Consider the following 18,471-nt stretch of genomic DNA (forward strand, 5'->3'; position numbering starts at 1 on the left):
TTTTTTTTTTTTTTTAAAGATTTTATTTATTCATCCATGAGAATGCACAGAGGGGAGAGAGAGAGAGAGGCAGAGAGAGAAGCAGGCTCCATGCACCGGGAGCCCGACGTGGGATTCGATCCCGGGTCTCCAGGATCGTGCCCTGGGCCAAAGGCAGGCGCCAAACCGCTGCGCCACCCAGGGATCCCTGCTCTAATCTTTATTTTCTTTTTTCCACTAACTTTGGTTTTTTTTTTTTTTTATTGTTTTTCTAGTTCCTTTAGGTATATGGTTCAACTGTGAGATTTTTTGTTTCTTGAGGAAGGGTTGTATTAACTTTCCTCTTAGAACTGCTTTTGCTCTGTTGAAAATATTTGTATCATTTTGTTTCCATTTTCTTTAGTCTTCATGTGATTTTTAATTTCTTGTTTTGATTTCTTCATTGACCTCCTTTTGTTTTAGTATTATGTTGTTTAACTTACATGTGTTTGTGTTTTATGCAGTTGTTTTCTTGTAATCAACTTCTAGTCCTACTGCTGTGATCAGAAAAGATGCTTGATAGAATTTTAGTTTTCCTCAATGTCTTGAGGCTTGTTTTGTGGCCTAATATGTCATTTATATGGAGAACGTTACCATGTGCATTTGAAAAAAAAAATATGATCTGTTGTTTTTGGATGGGATGTTCTGAATATACCTGTTAAGCCTTTCTAGGATAATGTGTTTCAAAGCCACTATTGGCTTAATTTTCTGTAGAATTTTCTGTCTGGATGATCTATCCACTGTTGAGTGTTAAATTCTCCTACTGTTACTATATTGCTGACAGTTTCTCCCTTTGTCTCTTAATATCACTTTAATTTTTTAGGTACTCCTATGTTGGATACATATATATTTACAATTTTTATGTTCCCTTGTTTTATTGATCATTTTATCATTATGCAATGTCCTTATTTGTCCTTTGCTACAGTCTTTGTTTTATTGTCTATTTTGTCTAAAAGCATTGTTACCCTAGATTTTTTTTTCTTCTATTTGAATGCAGTATTATTTTCCATGCCTTCACTTTCAGACTGTATGTATTTTTAGGCTTGAAGTGAGTCCCTTGTAGACAGCATATAGATGGGTCTTTTTTTTTTTTAATCCATTCAGTTACCCTATTTCTTTTGATTGGAACATTTAGTCCATTTAATTTTAATGTGATCATGGATATGTGTGTACTTCTTATCATTTGGGTAATTGTTTTCTGAATTATTTTTGTAGTTCTTTTCTGTTCCTTCTTTTCTTGCTCTCCTTTTTGTGGTTTGATGGCTTTCTTTAGTGTTATGCCTTGAATCTGTTCTTTTTATGTTTTTGTGTATCTATTGTAGGCTTTTGATTTGTGGTTACCATGAGATCATATATAACATTGCATGTATCCAGCAGTCTATATTAAGTTGATGGTGTATAAGCTCTAACAAAAATTAAGAGCACTAAATTTTTATTACCCCCTCAATATTTCATGTAAATGAGGTTATATTTTACATCCTTTTATTTTGTGTATCCCTTGTCTAACTTTAGCACATATAATTGATTTTACCACTTTTATGTTTTAACTCTATACTGGCTTTATAAGTGAAGTGACTACTACCTTTACTATGTTTGTTTTTATTAGTGATTTTTTTTTCCTTTCATAATTCTCATTCTTCTAGTTGTGGCCTTTTCTTTCCACCTTGAGAACTCCTTTTAGCATTTCTTGTAAGGCTAGTTTAGTGGTGATTAACACCTTTAGCTTTTGTTTGTCTGAGAAACCCCTTATTTCTCCAATTCTGAATGATAACCTTGCTGGCTAGAGTATACTTGGTTGTAGTTTTGTTTTGTTTTGTCTCTCTCTCTCTCTCTTTTTTTTTTTTTTTCCCCTTTCAGCACATTGAATATATCATACTGTTCCTTTTTGGCCTACAAAGTTTCTGTTGAAAAATAGCCCTATGGGGTTTCACTTGTATCACTTGCCTGTTAATGTTTGTTTTCCTCTTACTGCTTTTAAGATTCTCTCTTTGTCATTAATTTTTGCCATTTTAATTATATGTCTTCATGTGGACTTCCTTGGGTTCATCTTGTTTGGGGCTGTCTCACTCTGCTTCCTGGATCTGGATATCTGTTTCCTTCCCTAGATTAGGAAAGTATTCAGTTATGATTTCTTCAAGTAAGTTTTCTGTCCACTTCTCTCTTCTCCTTTTGGGATCTCTATAACATGAATGTTATTGTGCTTGATGATGTTATAGAGGCCCCTCAACCTACTTTTATTTATTATAATTTTTTTTTCTGTTTAGCTTGGTTGTTTCCATTACTCCATCTTCCAGATTAATGATCCATTCTTCTACATCTTCTAATCTGTGGTTAATTCCCTCTAATTAAGTTTTATTTCATTTATTCTTTAGCTCTAAGCGTTTTTTTTTTAATTTTTATCTCTTTGTTTTTTTTTTTATTTAAAGATTTTATTTATTTATTCATGATAGTCACAGAGAGAGAGAGGCAGAGACACAGGCAGAGGGAGAAGCAGGCTCCATGCACCGGGAGCCCGATGTGGGATTCGATCCCGGGTCTCCAGGATCGCACCCTGGGCCAAAGGCAGGCGCCAAACCGCTGTGCCACCCAGGGATCCCATTTATCTCTTTGTTGAAGTTCTCAGAGTTCATCTACTCTCAAGTCTGGTGAGTATTTTTATGACTGTGACTTTGATCTCTTTATCAGGCATATTGCTTATCTTCATTTGCTTTCACTCTTTTTCTGTGATTTTGTCTTATTTTTTTGGAAGATATCCTATTTTCCATTTTTTTTTTCTAACTTTGTTTCTGTGTATTAGGTTGGGTAGCTACCTCTGGTCTTAATTTTGTGACCTTGTGTAGAAGTCGTATGGTGCTCTGTAGTGCAATCCCCTTTGGTCATGAGAATCAGGCAACCTAGAAGTGTCCCCTGTGTGAATGGCATGCACCATCTTGTTGTGGCTGTGCTGTGTGATTGCTGTGGGCCTGCCAGTGGCTGGGGCTGGCCTTCAAGCCAGATGGCTGCAATGATTAAAATCCTATGCTGTGGGCATAGTAGGCAGGGCTTGCTCCTTGTGCTGATGAGAGGCCTGACTGTAGCCACTGTGGGATCTGTCTGGTGGGGCCGACACTCAGCCTATCTATAATTTGCCTCTGCAACAGCTGCAGGTGTACCAAAGGGCAGGGCTTCATCCTACACAGCCAACAAAGAGGCCCAGCTGGAACTGGAAGTGTGCTGGTGTGTGGGGTTCTCTCATCTGCTTCAGGGCAGAAATTCCTTTGAGGAGGGCCCTGGTCCAAGCCAGGACTACCTGCCAGGTGTGACCTGGTAGGAGCTATTTTGGAGAGATACCTGCCAAAGTTAAGGGCTTGGGTGGAGTTGGTCTACTGGAGAATGCCAGAGTGGGGGCACAGTGCTAGCAAGGTAGATGGAGAATGTTAAAACTGGCTATTTACATTAGAAAATACAGCCTTATGCAGACTGATCACTCTTGGATACTTCTTACAAACTCTCAGTATTTATAGTTTAAATTTCCTCTTCCTGTAGTTGCATCTTTATATGTTTTTCTGGATAAGCTCCCAGCAGGGGTCCTCAGAAGCTATGACACTAGTTCTTGTGGGTGAGAACAGAGGAGGTGAAGACATCCTGATACAACTTAATTGTGATATCAACACAACTTTATTTTATTTTTATTTTTAAATTTTATTTATTCATTCATGAAAGACACACAGAGAGAGAGGCAGAGACACAGGCAGAGGGAGAAGCAGGCTCCATGCAGGGAGCCTGATGCGGGACTCGATCCCGGGTCTCCAGGATCACACCCTGGGCTGAAGGCGGCGCTAAACCGCTGAGCCACCCGGGCTGCCCTAATTCTTCTCTCTGTATCTGCAGCAATACTAATTCAGTAGCAGTTCCTTTCATCTTCTCTAGATATGTAGGATAGAACTTGCCACTTCCTGGATCATTTTAGTCCAAGATTTCATGCCTAATTGTCAGTAAGCAACCTAAGCTTTTGCTTACACAAACCACGACACCTTTCAATCGACCCAGAGGCAGTTGGGCTGTACAACAAGAGGGAGTTCCATAGTAGGCCTCGTTCCTCAGCCCATCCTTACATTAGTTTTTCTGTGAAGTAGGTGCCCGGGGAATACCGAAGCGAGCAATCCCGATTTCTAAGTCTCAAATAGTGCATTATTTTTTTATTATTTCTTCTGCAAAGAGAGAGTAACCTATGTGTGCATAATGGTGCATGCTTATAGCTTATTCTCTGAAACAGGGCAGGGTTCCATGTAATTAGTTTGCATAATTTGGAAAGGTTTATTACCTTTGGCCTTACCTGGATGACTCCATGTCCTGCTGAATGAATGAATGAGTCCTCTAAGCTTCAACATGATGATAATCCTCACGTTTCCTAGTTTAAAATTGAGGCTACTTGGTAGTATTATACGGGTTTCTTGTGTCCAACCACGTTCCAGTGCCACGTACGCCAGCATGACCCGCTTGGTGAGGGGCCCACCCAACGATCCCGTCAGTCGGGATGCTGTGTGTCCGTGTTTTGTGTCTCGTTGCCCTTCTTGTTTAGATATGGCTATGCTTTGACTTGGTTTCCTCCGTAGCCACAAATCCTGGTGTTTTTTCAGATAAACTATAGGAGTCTTGGCTTCTTGAGCTTTCTAGTGCGTTTGTCTACCTGATTATCAAACTTGGCTACTTCAGACTTGACCTTCTGACGTGCACACACCTGCTTAATCACCATGGGGATGTCGTCCAGTGCTATTCTCTGCCAGATGTCCTTACTAGGCCTTCTATCCTATGTCGCAGTCCTTTCCTGCCATGGGCTGACCAAAGAGCTACTCATGCACCGACTGTCCTGGGCCCAATCTACACACAGACGCCTCCTTCTGATTTTCCGAGCAGACTGTCCAGTGGCCAGTTGTGTGGCTACCAACTCAGTCTATCGCACTGATCGTCCTCAGCCTGCGTCTGTCAGACCAGCCCCAGTTCCCGAGGCCACCGAGTGGCAGCACACGCTGGACGCCGGCGGGGAGCCCGGTGCCCCTGAAACCCTGCGTGTGGACTGCTGTGGACCAGGGAGTCCTCCTGCCACCGCCCAGGCTACGGCTGGAAATCCAGCGCATCCACTGCTGGCATGGCTGGGGCTGTTCGGTCACACAGTGGACCCCCGGCTGCAGGCCCCACGCAGGTGGGTACCGGGTTCAGCTAACGGTTAATGCTCCGGAACGGGTCTCCTTTATTTGTCAGGGCTGTTTTCCCTGCTGCCGAAGGCCTGGTTGGAGTTTTTGTCTAAGTGGTTTCTCTCCTGTCCGTGGCTCTGTAGTTCCCGGGGCCCCTGGACGCCCAGGTGAGCCCCTCAACCGGCCCATACGTGCTCATGGACCGTGGGACCTTCAGGGTAGAGCCCAGGTGGGTAAACCTGGAGGTTCTGTGGTGGTGCAGGCCACAGTGCTGCTGCTGCAACCTGGGGAGAGCAGGGCTCTGGGTTATACTCAGAGTCCTCACTGGCTGGTGCCAACGTCTTACACATTCTTATAGCACTTTTCAAATACATAGAGGCTGGGTCTCAAGTCTCTATCCATCTAAATTCCCTGCTCTTCCTCTTTAGTCAAATGCATAAATGCATATTTTATTTTTTTTAAAGATTTCATTCATTTATTCATGAGATAGAGAGAGAAACAGAGAGACAGAGATGCATAGACAGAGGCAGAGGGGAAACAGGCTCCGTGCAGGAAGCCCAACATGGGACTCAATCCCAGGACTCCAGGATCGCGCCCTGGGCCAAAGGCAGGCGCTAAACTGCTGAGCCACCTGGGGATCCCCTATTTTTTTTTTAAAGATTTTATTTATTTATGTATGAGAGACACACAGAGAGAGAGAGAGAGATGCATAGACACAGGCAGAGGGAGAAGCAGGCCCCATGCAGGGAGCCCGACGTGGGACTCGATCCCGGGTCTCCAGGCTCACACCCTGGGCCGAAGGCGACACTAAACCGCTGAGCCACCCGGGCTGCCCTAAATGTGCTTTAAGATTGCCCCCCAGGGTGCTTGTGCTGTAGCCAATATCCAAACAGGCCTATCGGTCTCTGAGCTGCTGCTCTCGCGGTAGGAGCTGACCTGCGAGCCACGAGCTGACGACTGCGTGTGCTGTCATCGTGCCTCCAGAGGCCCGGATGGTGCCTGCAACGCCTACTGCGGCGCGGGGCTCTCTGGACCTCGCCTGGGTCAAGTTTCCATTTTCTGAGTGTAAGGAATCCAGTTGACTCTATTTTGACCCGAGCCTGTTCTTTTTCCCCTCGTTGTCTGCATAGGTAAGGATGCCCTCAATATAGGGAACAGTGGTTTGTCATCACAGGCCTGGGTGTCTGTGTTAGGAGGCGGTGGCTCTTCCCGGGCTGCTGAGGTGGGCCCGTGGTGGCCCAGCACACGGTATCGTCCGCCCTCCCACGGGAACGCACTCAGGGGCTGGCTCTCCTCATCGCTGGAAGCGCAGGGACCGTGTCCCGTAGTGTGTCACCGTGTCCTAAAGTCTGCGTCCAGGGGTGATCGGGTCATGACCCTGCTATATGCCAGAGTGCTCCCTCGGTTGGGGACAGTGTGGAAGTTCCTACACCATCCTGGAAATCTCCAGGGCCCGTCGGGCTTGAGCAGTGCAGACCGGGTTACCAGGCAGTGCACTCGCAGGCACGCTCATTTGTTCCTTCGAGGGTTCCCGGGGGTTTCCCTGACTTGAGTCGCTCCAGGACATCCACGCCAGGAAGGTCTTCTGTGTGGGGAGCTATAAGGCGTTTAACCCCAGGGGGTGCTCTCTCATCTCTTGTGAGGAATCTGCACGCCCGTGTCCCGGAGGTTAATGCTCGTCCTAATCCTCCAGCTAGTTCCCTTCTGCTGTTCCCTTTTCTTGGGTTAGTGGCCTGGCCTGGCCTGGTCGTCGGGAGCCCTCCATCTAACAGCGGAGGAGCCTCTGTAGTCTTTTCACTTTCAGAGGGGTTTCTATGGACGTGGCCCGAATCACCCATGCGCCACTGTGGCCAGTGCGGGCCAGGAGGGCTCAGGGCTGTGTTCCACTTTAGCCATCGGTGACTTGCCTAGTGCTAGGATTGGCTTTATCAAGGGGTCGGTGTTGACAGTTCGTGGGCTGATGGGTCTAGGTGTTTGTGTTCTCTTGGTCTATTTACACTGTTGGCTATTTCCATTTCTCTGTGCTGTTGTGGTTTCCGGGGTGTCTACTTGGGTTTCTAGCTTTATGATGTTGTTCAAGTGACGTGGTCTGAACGGGTTCTGTGCCCAGAGGGGCTCTAGCTGCAGGGCTCCATGGTCTGTCTATATTTGCAGAGGCCCGTCTGTCTACACCCGTGACTGTTCAGGCTAGAGCTCGTGTCCTGACTTCGTTCCTCAGCTGGAGCCAGTTGGTTCTCCAGGGTCTCTGGCACCTGCACACACTGTAATAACGCCTGCCTGCCGGGGGGCCAGGGGGCTGGGGGGGGCAGCTTTTAGGATGAGTTAAAATCTGGTCTGTGCCCCTGCCCGGGGGGTTGGGGGAGGCGTCTCCTTTGAGTCCGAGCCAATGCCCTGCTTTCGTTAGCGTGGCCGTTCCCCAGGGTTCCCCGAAGAGCCGTGCAAGGAAGGGCCGTGCCACACAGGCCGCTTAGTGTCCCTTGGCTGCCGCCCCGGCCCCCAGGGCCCTTGTGATGGAGGAGAAGCCCCTGCAGATGCTCAGAGGTCGCGAGCCCAACCTGCACAGTCTCTGCTCCGGTGAGGGTCGGGGCTGTCCTCCTTCGGGCCCTCACCCTCAGAGCCACTCGAGCGGGGACGGGTCCACTTCTGCCTCGTCACTTCTTACCCGTTACGTGTCTCCCTTCAGTCACTCTGATTGGTTCCATGGTAGCATTTGCTGTGGTTTTGTCTATTTTCGTGGGCCTCGCCCGTGGTAAGTGAGCTCCCCGGGTGAGAGGGCTTAAAGCAGTCCTTGTCCTCAAGGTGTGGAAGGTGCCCTTAGGAGCAGAGGGTCCGGGGTTCCTCCTACACTGGAGACACCACTTCTCGTGCTAGTACCTTTCTGCCTGTTGGCAGGGTACTTTGTGCTTCTAATAAGTGCACTGAAAAGGGGTTTTTATTGCTTTTTAAAAATATCGAGGCTGTAACTCACTGGGTTGGGGGATAGGCCAACATCTGGACTCACCTTAATTATAAGTTTTATCTGCACTATGTCTTCCATAGGTCCCCAGGGATCCCCAGGAAGTGTATCGTAATCCACTCTACCTCCCCGCCACCTCTTGGGCCATTTTGTTCAGGAGAGCGAGTGAGGCCACTTTTGCTCCCGCCCCCTGTATTTGTTTAGTGTCAGGAACATGCGTTACTCGTCACCTCATAGAGCATTACAAGCGGTTTTATGGTAAAGCAGTATTCACTGCTGCGGCCAGTATTAGATCCAAAGTGAACGGTTTATAAACTTTGTCCACCAGAAACTGTCTGTAAGGTCAGTGGAATGCCGTAAGTGGTCAACAGTGTGTTAAAAATTTGTGAGTCTGGTTTGGGCTGTTCCATAGTTTGGTCCATTATACATTTAGTGTAATTTGTCGACCTGTTTTGAATTCGGCATGGAGTGAGGTGCGGCGTGGGGTACTAGCCGGGGACGTTTGATTGCTGGGAAGCCCAGGACCCCTCTGGTACTGTCACCAGCTTAAACTTGCTGCCACAGAAAGATTTTTAGGAGCAGGTTTCCTTTGCTCTGGCGGCTGTGCAAGTAGCTGGGGACTGGCCTCGCTCCCCAGCCCCGGAGGGTCTCGGCTCCCCTAGCCCAGCTGAGCGGGTGTGTACGGGGCACGTAGAGTCATGCACGTCAGGGAAGCCAAGGACCTGAAACTAGACGTGTCAGGAGAACACAGGTTTCAAGAGTGGGTTCTTGGGGGACATAACCTCTGCCTAATTTCAAGTCCTTACTTAAAGAATGAACGTTTCCTCTGGGTCTTTTCATAAAAGGGCTCTTTTGAGTTGCTACGGAGACTTAAGATCCTACTCATAAATGATGGATCCTTTAACTATATTTGAGGGAAAAAATGTTTTACGTTGAGTTCTTAATTGTCCTCTTGTAGCCACACCCACGTTCACGGGCTTGATGTTCATCAAAGTCCAGCAGTGAGGCCCTGAGCATGTGGCAAGAGTTTATTGGGAAGGCGGCCAAATGGGACGGGAGAACAGGTTTCAAAACCATCTCTCTGAGATCTCGGGGATTTTTTTTTTTTTTTTTTTTTTTAAGGGAAGCAGGAAAGAGCGTCTGGGCAGATGGAGGCGAGCTCTGTGACTCCAAATCAGACAAGGGAAGTAACCAAGTCCAGGAGGGTTAATGTCGTTAATGTCGGTCAGTTGGTCCCGACGCTTCCGGCCGGCGTCTTGACGAAAACCTTTGTGCCTGCAAAACCACTAAATTAGCGCTTAGCTGTCACGCACCAGGCAGGAATATTACAGGAAGGTGGTGGCCGACAGCACTCCAAGAGCAGCCGACCTGGGGAAGAGTTGCCCCTTCGCTTGGGTGCCGGTTGCCTCCTGATTCCCATCCTAGTAGTGGAACCGGCTACCCCCAGGGACTCTCCCTACGAGTCCGGCATTACGTGGACTTAAGACAAGAAATTAATTTCTACAACCAAAGTAAATTCTCCTTCTCAAGATCTGGCTCCCAACTGCCTGTTTTTAAGAACTTGCCTTTCCTCACACAGAGCTGTCTGGCCTCATCTATAGGCCCCAAATAGACCACTAATAGGTAAGTGCTTAATAGCCGGGAAGAAAATTTAGCAGAACCTGTTCCTTACAATTTTTTTTTTTTTCGATTTTTCAGGGCTCTGTGATCACGGGCTGTCCGCCTCAGACGTTTTTATGCAATGTCTTTTGCAAGATATACCTTATACCTCTCGGGAAAGAAAAAAAAAAAAATATGTCCCCTGAACAGCAACCGATCTTTAAAATGATAAGGCCCTTTTACCTCCACTTTAAGAAGATCCTACCAAATTTAGAGAGAAATTGGATGGATTAGTAACCATTCACAACCCCTCTGATGAAAGGAAACCGATGACCAAACCGATGACCAAAATTTCTTAGGCCCTCCTCCCTTAATCTGCTAAAGACCAATATTGGCCGATAGATACCAAAGTTGAAATTTATACTCAGAAAGTAGGTTTTTGTTAAAATGCTTTATACAGACTTTACAAAGACCTAAGTCTTTTTATTCTAATTTTAGTTAAAGATTTCCCAGATATAAAGCAGCAAACTAAAGAAAAGTAGGTGAGTCCCTTATTTTTCAGGATGTAAATGGATGTTCTTTGGGGAAATCAGAAACAATGGTTCTTATCTTGCCAATCTTTACAGAGCAGAAATGCAACTCTAGAAACCACTCAAAGCCCATCTGTCTTTACTAATCCCAAAGCTTGCCTATTCCTTTCAAATGTTTCTAGGTATTATAGAAGATCATGATGTAGGATGAAAATTATCCTATACTTTGTGGGGGGGTGGAGGAAATTAAATAACAAATACCTCAAAACTCTTGGAACAAAAATTATAATTTTTAAGTCTTTATTTCTTTTAAATTCTTAAAATTTTTAAATTCTTTTAATTCCTGAAATTCTTCTAATTCTTAAGAGTTTTTAATTCCAGCTAACATACAGTGTGAGTTTCAGGTGTACAATTTAGTGATTCAACATTTCCGTATAACACCCAGTGCTCATCACAAGTGCCCTTCTTAATCCCTACCACCTGTTTAACTCATGCGCCCCGGCCCCCCAACCATCTCTTTGATCTGTAAAGAGTCCATTCCTGATTTGTTTCTCCCCTCCCTCATTTTTCACTTTGCTCATTTCTTTTATTTTTTAAATTCCACATATTGGTGAAATCCTATGGTATTTGTCTTTTTCTATTTCACTTAGCATTATACCCTATAGCTTCCTCTATGTTGTTGGAAATGGCAAGATTTCATTCTTTTTTATGGCTGAAAAATACTCCATTATATATATATATATATATACACACACACACACACACGTATTATATGTATATATACTCCATTATGTATAAATTCCATTATAAATATATATATTCCATATGCGTGTATATATATATGTGTGTGTGTATATATAAAATGAAGCCACCTCCTCTTTATTCATCAACTGATGGACACCAGGGCTGCTTCCATATCTTGGCTATTAAAAATAATGTAGCTATAAAGACGGGGGTGCATATATTCCTTTGAATTAGTGTTCTTGTATTCACTATACTATATATATACACTATACTGTATTCTATAGTATATACATCACTATAATGTAGTGAGATTAATGAGTCATAAGGTAGTTCTATTTTTAACTTTTTGAGGAACCGTAGTGACTGTGCCAGCTTGCATTCCCACCAACAGTGCAGGAGGGTTCCTTTTTCTCCACGTCCTCCCCGACACCTGTTGTTTCTACTGTTGTTGATTTAAGCCATTCTGATAGGTGTGAGGGGATATCTCCTTGTATTTTTAATTTGCATTTCCCTGGTGGTAAGTGATGTTGAGCATCTTTTTATTTGTCTGTTTCGCATCTCTAGGGTTTCTTTGAAGAAGTAAGTGCCCATTTTTTCATTGCACTATTTGTTTTTTTGGTGTCGAGTTATAGAAATTCTTTATGTATTTTGGGTACTGAGCCTTTATCAGATCTGTCATTTGCAAGTATCTTCTCCCATTCGGTAGGTTGGCTTTTAGCTTCATCTGGTTTTGGTATCAGGGTAATGCTGGCCTCACAGAATGAAGTTGGAAGCTTTCCCTTCCTCTTCTATTTTCTGGAAGGGTTTGAGAATAGATATTAACTCTTCTTTAAATGTTTGATAGATTTCACCTGTGAAGCCATCTCATCCTGGATTTTTGTTTATTGGGAGTTTTTTGATTACTGATTCAATTTCATTACTAGTAATCAATATGATCAAATGTTCTGTTTCTTTCTGATTCAGTTTAGAGAGGTTATGTTTTTAGGAATTTATTTCTTATAGGATGTCCAATTTCTTAGCATATAATTTTCCATGACCTTCTCTTATAATCCTTTGTATTTCTGTGGTGGTATTTTTCCTCTTTCATTTTTGACTTTGAGTCCCCCCTTCTCTTTCATGAGTCTAGCTAAAGGTTTATTAATTTTGTTGATCTTTTTAAAGAACTATCTTTTGGTTCCATTGATCTGTTCAATTGTTTTTTTTAATCTATTTCATTTATTTCTGTCCTAATCCTTATTATTTCCTTCCTTCTGCTAGTTTTGGGCTTTGCTTGTTCCTCTTTTCCCAGCTTCCTTAGGTATAAAATTAGGTTGTTTGAGATTTTTCTTGTTTCTTGATGTAGGCCTGTATGGCTGTAGACTTCCCTCTTAGAATAGCTTTTGCTGCATCTTAAAGATTTTGGACCATTGTGTTTTCATGTTCACTTGTCTCCATGTATTTTTTTTTAAAGTTTTTCTTTGATTTCTTCATTGACACAGTTGCTGTTTAGTAGCATTTTGTTTAATCTCCATGTATTTATGTGATTTCCAGATTTTTTAGTTGCATAGCATTGTGATCAGAAAAGATGCATGTTATGATTTGTGTTTTTTAAAAATTTTTATTTATTTATGATAGTCACACACACACACACAGAGAGGCAGAGACACAGGCAGAGGGAGAAGCAGGCTCCATGCACCGGGAGCCTGACGCGGGACTAGATTCTGGGTCTCCAGGACTGTGCCCTGGGCCAAAGGTAGGCGCCAAACCGCTGCACCACCCAGGAATCCCCATGATTTCAGTTTTTTTGAATTTCTTGAGACTTGTTTTGTGGCCTAATGTGATTTATTCTGGAGCGTTTTCCGTGTTCACTGGAAGTGTGTGTATTTTGCTGAGTATTTTGTTAAATCCTTCTGGTCCAATTTGTCATTCAAAGCCACTGTTTCCTTGTTGATTTTCGGTCTGGGTGACTTATCCATTGATGAAAGTGTGGTGTTAAAACCCACTACTATTATTACATTACTATTAATTTCTTCCATTATGTTTGTTATTAGCTGTTTTATGTATTTGGGTACTCCCATGTTGGGTGCATAAATATTTGCAATTGTTATACCTTTTTTTTTTTTTTAAAGATTTTATTTTAGAGATGGGGAGAGACAGAGGGAGAGAATCCTCAAACAGACTCCTCATTGAGTGCAGAGCCTGATGCAGGGCTCGGTCCCAGGACCCTGAGATCATGACCTGAGCCAAAACTGAGTCATCTGCCTAACCAACTGAGCCACCTAGGCTCTCCTACTATTGTTATACCTTCTTGTTGAATTGTTCCTTTTATGATTATGTGGTATCCTTCTTTGTCTCTTGTTACAGTCTTTGTTTTAAAGTCTATTTTGTTTGATGTAAGTATTGTTATTCCAGCTTTCTTTTTGCTTCCATTTGCATGATAAATGCTCTCCATCCCTTCCGTTCCAATCTGTATATATCTTTAGGTCTGAAATGAGTCTCTTGGAGGCAGCATATAGATGGGTCTTCCCATGTTATCCATTTATCACCCAATTTTTTTGATTAGGTAGTTTAGTCCTATATTCAAAATAATTATCAATAAGTATTGCCATTTTGTTACTTGTTTTATGGTTGTTTTTGTAGTTCCTGTTTTTTCCTTGCTTTCTTGTGGCTTCATGATATGCTTGAATTCCTTTCTTTTTAGTTTTTGCATATCTGACAGATTACCATTAGGTCTGTGGTTTGATTTGTGGTTACCATTAGGTTTATATATAGTATCCTATGCACTATATTAACTTGATGGTTGCTAAAGTTTGAACCCATTCTAAAAGCACTAAATTTTTTATTCTCTCCAGCCCACATTTTAGGTATGTTTTTATACTTTTCATCCTTTTATTTTGTGAATGCCTTGACTGATTTTCATGGATATATTTGATTGTACGGCTGTAATGCTTTAACCTCCATACTGGTTTTACAAGAGATTAATATACTATTTTTACCATACTTATATGTACCTGTGAAAATTTTCCCTTATTTCTTATTCCTCCTATGTTCTTTCCTTTCCACTCAAAGAATCCCCATTGACATTTCTTGTAGGTCTGGTTTAGTGTTCATGAATTTAACTTTTTTTTTTTTTTTGTCAGAGAAACTTCTATACTTATATGCTATCCAGCAAAGCTATCATTTTTTGGCTACAGATGTTTCCCTTTTAGCATTTTGAGTATATCATGCCTGAAGTCAGTGGATAGTCTTGTGGGGTTTCCATTGTATGTAATTGTTTTCTCTTGCTAATTCTAAAATTCTTTATCAGAATTTTTTGCCATTTTAACTATTATGTCCTGGTGTGGACCAACTGCGGTTGTATTTGTTGGGGGCTTTCTGTGCCTCCTGGATCTGGATTTCTGTTTTCTTCTCCAGATTAGGGAAGTTTTCAGCTCTTATTTCTTAAAATAAACTTTTTGCCCCCCTTTTCTCTCTCTTCTTCTGGAATCTCTATAATGTGAATGTTATTATACTTGATGGTGTCACTGTGTTTCTTCAACCTATTCTCATTTTCTAATATTCTTTTTTCTCTTTCCCATTCTATTTAGTTGCTTTCTATTACTCTATCCTTCAGGTCACTGATCAATTCTTCTGCATCCTCTTGTCTACTAGTTAATTTCAGTTGAGTTCATCTCTGAGTCGTTCTTTCTAATTTTTTTTTTTTTAAATCCTCTACTCTTTTCTCAAATCCAGTGGGTATCTTTAGGACAATTACTTTAAATTTTCTGTTTGGCTTATTGCTTATCTCTATTTTGTTTAGCTCTCTTGCTGCGAGTTTGTCCTGTTCTTTCATTTGGGACATATTCCTCTGTCTTCACATTTTGTCTAGCTTTCCGTGTCTATGTGTTAGGAAAGTCAGCTATGTTTGCTTTTGAAATTAGTGGCCTCTGAAGAAAAGGTCCTATAGTGCCTCGCAATGTGATGTCTCCTATGCAGCAGAACCTAATGCTTCAGGGTTATTTTCTATGTGTGTTGTGTGTAGCCTTCTTTTGTAGGTGAGATGTGTTTGACTTCAGTTGTCTTCAATGGCTCTTTGCCTTTTATGGGCAGGTTTTGGTCACTATATGGTTAAGGGGCCAGACTGGGGCCAGACCAAGACCAGATGCCCACCCTCAGCTCATTTGCAAGAACTGTGGTTGCACTGAACTGCAGCATGTTCTCCCAGCATTGTCCCTGGAGAGGTTTTGTTGGTGAGTAGGGCCTGCAGTCAGACCATATGTCTGCTCCAAGCCCACTGTTGGGGCTGCAGTCAAACTAATGTGTGTGGTTATTTTCACTTTCCCCAGAGCAGGAGTCACTGTGGAGTGGTGCTGGCCACTATCAGGTTCGCTTGCACAATGCTTTGCTTGTGGTGCCACTTTGGATGGACTCTTGCCAGGTGGAGCAGATTGGATGGGAGAGTCTGCAGGAGGACACAAGGGTGGGATCACAATGTAAGCAAGATTTGCACCCATATTTGCCTATGGGAAAATACCTGGAGCCATTTTGGAGGAACTCCTGCCCAGTATGGCTAGATGGGGCATATTCATAGGAGAGAATGTGGGTGGGGTTTGGGCTGGAACCCACAGAGGTCCATGTACCTAGGCATTCTCGATGTGGCTTCTTCTCTGAGATTAACTATGAAAAGTCTGTTCTGTCAGTCCTTGGGTGGTTTTCTGGGACACTTACAGGGAGGTGGGTGTAATCTAGGTGTATCCATGGGATGAGGTAAGCCTAGGATCTTCCTACTCTGACATCTTTCCTGGAAGTTTGATTAGGTTACAGAATTTTCCTACAACAACAAAAAAGTTGAGAGTGGCTGACTGATATCTTGTGAAGCTTTTGTGGAGAAACTATTTTAAAAGTTTTACCTACAGTGTTTTTGGTAACTGAAACCTTTGCTAAGTGAGGAGTTAATCTAGATATTCAATGAATTTATTTCCCAATAAAATAAACTTAATCTCTAGTAAAGTTTTTTTGTGGAAAAAAACTATTGGAAGATTATGATTTTATTTATTGGAAGATTATGTTATGAAGAAGCACATATTTCTAGAGATTGGCCAATTCTGAATGTATTCATCAATCTAAAGATGCATTAAGTAAATTAACGGTTCTCAATTGCTCATTATTTTTCACTATAAAGTTTCTAAGGGTTAAAATTATAATTAATATGTGATATTATGTAATAAAAAGAAAAGTAGGACATGTGTTTTTTTAATCCTAAAATGAGACTAATTATTTAAAAAGGAAAAAAAAAACAGGTAAGAATCTAAATGTGGGAAAAAAAAAAAGCCTTGAAAGGTTTGTGAACGGGGAATCTTTAAAATGAATTTTAATGTGTGGTTATGCTGGATTTGAGTTTTAATATAAAAAGGTAGAACAAAACTAAAATTCATTTTTTGTCTCTGTTTCTTAAAGGTTTTTAACTTTTAATATAATCTATCTAGAAAAACAAAAGGTGTGTTTTGTCTTTAAGTCCTTGATTACTTAGAAAAAAGTTTGCCTGTGAAGTCTTTGCCACTTTAGTTAAATGGATGACCAAGCATTGTTTTATAATCTGTGATTCTGTTTAATGAAAAGTCTGAACTTTTTTTTTTTTGACAAACCTCCCAAAATCGAATTCTAAAATCAAGTGTTTTTGGGATCCCTGGGTGGCGCAGCGGTTTGGCACCTGCCTTTGGCCCAGGGTGCGATCCTGGAGACACGGGATCGAATCCCACGTTGGGCTCCCGGTGCATGGAGCCTGCTTCTCCCTCTGCCTGTGTCTCTGCCTCTCTCTCTCTCTCTCTGTGTGACTATCATAAATTAAAAAAATTAAAAAAAAATAAAATCAAGTGTTTTTGAGTTTGAAATTTCCCACAGGATCCCTGCAAGATTTCAAGGATTAATTCTCCTCATAAAAGAAAGATGTTAATTATGCTTATTTGGTATGTTAAATTACGTGGGAATCATTGTCAAATAGGTGATGCTAAACCTTCTTAGATTATATTTCCATAAATATGATTAAGATAAGTAAGCTAGAAGTTACATGAAACTCCTAGAAAGCTGATATGTCCTGGATTATAGTATAATTCTATGTTATATAATTCTAATTATTATCTTGAAGTGCTGAGCATCATAGAAATGACCCAGTTTCTTTGTCAATTGCATTGTCATGAATTCTAATCAGATATTTAACCATTACCATTTCTAAGTCTTTTTGTCATTTACAGACAGTTGTTTTACCTTGATGCTTCTGCAAAAGTGCTTCATCATCAAGGAGATTCAAGGAAAAGACTGATGACTGTAGAATACAGGTCTCTAATAACTTAGATTATACCATTGAACTGAGTAAGAATTTAGAGAACTAATGGAGAAACTCATGGCTTCATAAAACTAACAGAAGATCAAGATCAACAGAAACAGGACTCAATAAACTGAAAATTATAATCTTTATGACTTTTTGTTTGACATCCTGCTCTTTTTTAAATCTTTTTTCCAGATATAGGAAAACCTTTCCACAGAAATTTGATAAATTATACATCTGTAAGCAAAATGAAAACATCTGTCTTCTACCTGATTCCCCCAGAATTTGGAAACTCTCAGTGAGTAGTCGTAATTACTCACAGAGATATATCACTCATGGTCAGTAAGAATCTGTTTTCCTTAGGACATGGTTGGGAGCACTATGTCCCAAGGTTTTTAAACCCAAAGGTCTTAAAAACCTGAAGGTTTTTAATAAAAACCTTTTATTACTAAGGTTTTGACTGGAATGTCATAGTTAAGAGAGATCTGCATAGGCTCACATGTGACCAGACAGCTTTAAGGAGCCAATAAAGTACCTTGGAAATCTCAGTGTGATATCTTGCTTATGGGGTTTCAACATCCTTCCCAGGTAGGTAAAGAAGGTCACTTCCAGGCAGGTGTGGGAACCTCAGGACATTTTGGGGACTCTAATAAGAAGAAAAGTAACCCAAATCAGAAGGTATTGAGGGCAAAGCATGATGGCTTTATTTCTAAGCCTCAAGAGACTCTTAAAAATTCAGTCTGTGCTGCCTTATGAAAAGTTCCAGCAAAGCAGACTTAAAAGAGCCTATATGATCAGTTACTACTCACTGCACTTACATAATCAAGCTAAATTCACTGAAACCAGCCTTATTTGCAAACAAACCAGTCTTCCTATGGTTTATAATTGGTAGAAATGGGAGTGATTATAGAAAAATTGTTTTAAGTGAAACTAGGTGAACTCTTAGATACTGGATTCCAGTTCTGTTACTTGTATTTGAGGTTTTGTTTCCTACCTGGAAAGTAGAGCCTGAAATCTTACAGATTTTCAAATGTCTGGTTACGTCTTTCCAAAGTAACACTTCTGATGAACTCCCATTCTTTGGACTTGAAATCATTGAGAAATAAAATGGCCCCCCTTTTTTTTTGAAGCATTGAAAGCTGAATATGAATGACATCATGGGACCAG

At 41.8% G+C, this 18,471-nt stretch overlaps 1 long non-coding RNA gene across 1 annotated transcript; it reads left to right on the plus strand.

Annotated features, from left to right (window-relative positions):
- Nucleotides 1-2,197: 2,197 nt before the first annotated feature.
- On the plus strand, nt 2,198-17,456 carry LOC125753433 (uncharacterized). The gene is made up of 3 exons (XR_007405290.1): nt 2,198-2,663; nt 4,819-5,200; nt 17,231-17,456. It is a non-coding gene; the product is annotated as an uncharacterized LOC125753433 (long non-coding RNA).
- The last annotated feature ends 1,015 nt before the right edge of the window (nt 17,457-18,471 follow it).

The sequence above is a fragment of the Canis lupus genome, chromosome 23 (genome assembly GCF_003254725.2).
Source record: "Canis lupus dingo isolate Sandy chromosome 23, ASM325472v2, whole genome shotgun sequence".
NCBI lineage: Eukaryota > Metazoa > Chordata > Mammalia > Carnivora > Canidae > Canis > Canis lupus.